Below are 3,397 nucleotides of genomic sequence, written 5' to 3' on the forward strand. Positions count from 1 at the left end.
TGCAAAATGCTGCTGCTCGCTTTTTAACAAAAACATCTAGACCTGCACACATCACTCCTGCTCTCCACACCCTACATTGGCTCCCTGCGCATTTTAGAATAGATTTTAAGATTTTATTGTTTGTTTTTAAGGCCATAAATGATCTGGCCCCGGAGTATTTGCATGAGCACAACCGGTCATTCCGGTCTTCAAACCAACTTGTTTTAGAAGTGCCGAGGTCCAGGTATAAACAGTGGGGTGATTAGGCTACTGCAGGTGATCCCCCGAGACTCTGGAACAAGTTTCCCCCTGATATTTGGAAGATAAAAGATTTGACTCTTTTTTAGGTCTAATTTAAACACCTGTTTAGGCTGGCTTTTAATACCTAGCAGTGGTGTGACAATGTCACTCTCCTGTTTCTTTGTAACCTTTTCTGATTTTACTGTGTTATATGCTTGATTCTTTTTTTATTTTACGATGTGTTGTTTTGTACTGGGTTTCTGATGTAAAGCACTTTAGATACCTGCTGGTTGCTGTAAAGTGCTTTATAAATACATTTTGATTGATTGATCCCTTTTGCCATATACTGTAGGTCTATGGGAAAAGGTATTTTTGGGCCAGAGGGCATCACATAACATCACATTTGGCCACTATGTCCAATTTGCTTCAAAGTACGGCGCACTTGTTGGGGGCCTGGCTTAACGGTGCTACATGAGGTGTATCTTAATTCGGATACTTTCCGTGAGTACACTTAACATGAAGTACACAAGGGTAGTACGACAAGGTAGCGTCTCAAATCGTGTTCTTCTTCTTTTTAAAGGTAAATTGCAGCCGGGTGGAGCCTCACCCCCACCACCACCTATTGTTGCCAACAATATATAAACTTGCTTGGTTTCTTGCTATCAGAACACAGAAAATAAGTACATATTGAAAAGAACACATGTATAAATTACTTTTGTGTAGGTCGGTGTTCACCATTTCAATTGCAACTGCTTCAGCTTCCTTGCCCGCCATTTTCACAAGTTTGAAAATATGTTGGGGGTCCTGTAGCTTCTGCTAAAGAAGATGGCGACTGTTGAGGGCCAGTAGTGTCCAGCGTTCCACACTCAACGTTTTGGCCATTTTGAGTGCAGCATCCAAGTACTCGTACTATGTACTCAAAATAGCAAGTGTAAGTACAGAAGTGTGCAATATGAGACACAGCACTGGACTTTGCCTTGCTCTTTTGCTCACTCTGTCTTTCTCCTGTCCTCTCCTCTCCTGTCCTCTCCTTTCCTCTCCTCTCCTTTCCTCTCCTGTCCTCTCCTCTCCTTTCCTCTCCTGTCCTCTCCTCTCCTTTCCTCTCCTGTCCTGTCCTCTCCTCTCCTCTCCTCTCCTCTCCCCTCCTAAGTTTTGGGGCTCAGAGATAAGATCTCCCTCAATGGCGAACTTTGTGAGACGTCTTGAAGATTCCCTCTGTCACTTCAGCGCAGCCCTTGGGGCTGTCAGTTCAAACACACTCGTACACACACGGCCTCCCACTAATAATAGGGGCAGGGAGAGGCAGTCTGGATTCGAGCACTCGTAAACACACTTCGCTCTCCCAACAATTCTCTTTGATCTTTATAAAACAAAACAGTTTCCTTGGTGTATTTCGTGCTTCCATCTCTCAACTTGAACATGCTGCAATGCACTTTTCCCACTTCGATTTCCACACCCGTACGTAAAATGAGAGCACAGTTGGATTTCCTGACTGTGGGCTTTCCACGTCTGTCAGATCCATTAATTCAGAAGTGTGCAGAGCAAATTCTGGTTAACTGTTTCTTGGGGCAACATGTTTACATCTCACAGTCGATTTACATATCTAATCAAATTTGGTTTATTTTTAGCAGCATGCTGGGTTAGTAGACATGCGTTACTGTTTTTGAAGGGTTTTAATGGATCTTCAGAGCTCATTTTTATCTCCAACTGTGTAAAACTTCCCTCTGCAAAGCCTTGCAGTGCTGCTCTAGGTGTTTAAGGAAGAATGTGTTCAGGCTTTCTGTTAAGGGTTCCCACTTCCTGTGGTCGCAGAACACAAAAAAAAAAAATCATGTCCTTCAGTTTCTGGATCCCATGGTCCATAATGGTCTGATCTCTGTCTCCCATAGGCGGGCCGTTGCTATGGCAACCTGATGACGCTCTGAGGAAGGAGGGAGGGAGAAAAGAGGGAGGTGTAGGGAGATGAGGAAGAAGGTAGCTGCACCAAAGATTGAGTATGTTTGAGAGGATGACTCACTCGGTTAAAAACAAAAACACAAAAATAGCTGTATGCCATCTCTCACAGTTGCAGTGTTTGCTTGTGATTCACACAGAAATGCAGTTTAGAAACTAGTTTGGTAGTGGATGAGGGGGAACCCTATTGTTTTTTTATGTGGGTGTGGGTGTGTGTTGTAACCTGGGATAGATTTTCAAACACAACATAAAAGAAGTGAATGCTGATTGACTAGACCCTGTCTTCTGCACAGACATAAAAATAATGATGTACGATCTAAACACATTAAGGAGAGGTCAGAGAGAACCTAGGATGGGAGAGAAACCTGCTCTGGTTTATTGGCATTTCTTTAAACCCTTCACATTCGTCTTGGGTGGTGCTCCAAAAGCTCCGGGAAAATAGCCTCGGAAGAAACTTGTTTTGGTGGAACATGTGTACGTTTGGACAGATCTGTCCAATCTAGCTAGCTGTCTGGATTTACCCTGCAGAGATCTGAGAAAAAGTTAATCATAGTCCTCAGAAATCCACCAGAGTTTAAAATGCCAACACAAAGGAAGCCAAAAGCAACGGATATCCGGCCTAAATTTGACTGAAATCCGGCGGATTTACTGTCGGAAACAGAGCAATCCCGGAAGTTGAACGCCAAGGATATAGACTAGATCAGATGTGATCATGTGCAGAGGACATGTCCCCTCTCCGTCCTCCATTTATAATGGCTCCTACACCGTTGCATGGCACTCTGCCTCTGCTCCTGCCCTGCTGTTGCCATAGCGACCACTGGGTACAGACTCAAAACAACTTACTGACAAAAACCTACATTTTACCTTTGGACGTTAACTGCTCTAAATGAGCTGTGGATGGGTTGAACAGCAGCCATCGATGGCACTACACACACATCTCTCTGTTTCTCAGTTAATGACAACACGGCCTAGAGCAACAACATTTGTATCGTCTGCAAATATGTGCCTTTTGCACTTATGTTTGTGGAAGGCTACTTGAGAAGTTACGTGCTTCCAATGCATAATTTCCCTGCTCTGAAAACATTAATTACACATTTTCTTTGCTTAACTGTATGATAGTGGCAGGAGTGTGTTGGGTTGTGTTTTGTGCCTAGGTTACTCCAAAATCATTTTTTTGATGAAGACAGGTCTTCTTCAAGTTTTTTTTTTTGGGGGGGGGGGGGGG

At 43.6% G+C, this 3,397-nt stretch overlaps 1 protein-coding gene across 2 annotated transcripts in view; it reads left to right on the top strand.

Annotated features, from left to right (window-relative positions):
- The window catches only part of ches1 (checkpoint suppressor 1), a 108,214-nt gene that overhangs the window by 39,545 nt on the left and 65,272 nt on the right, over nt 1–3,397 (top strand). The window contains exons 1-2 of one of the 2 annotated variants that reach the window (XM_032542850.1): nt 1,978–1,988; nt 2,187–2,193. The exons of the other annotated variant lie outside the window; for it this stretch is intronic. The gene's annotated coding sequence lies outside the window, so the exon portion shown is untranslated. Of the gene's footprint in view, nt 1–1,977; nt 1,989–2,186; nt 2,194–3,397 lie in introns of those variants that run through there. 2 annotated transcript variants of the gene reach the window in all.

This window comes from Etheostoma spectabile, chromosome 18 (assembly GCF_008692095.1).
Source record: "Etheostoma spectabile isolate EspeVRDwgs_2016 chromosome 18, UIUC_Espe_1.0, whole genome shotgun sequence".
Taxonomy (NCBI): Eukaryota; Metazoa; Chordata; class Actinopteri; order Perciformes; family Percidae; genus Etheostoma; species Etheostoma spectabile.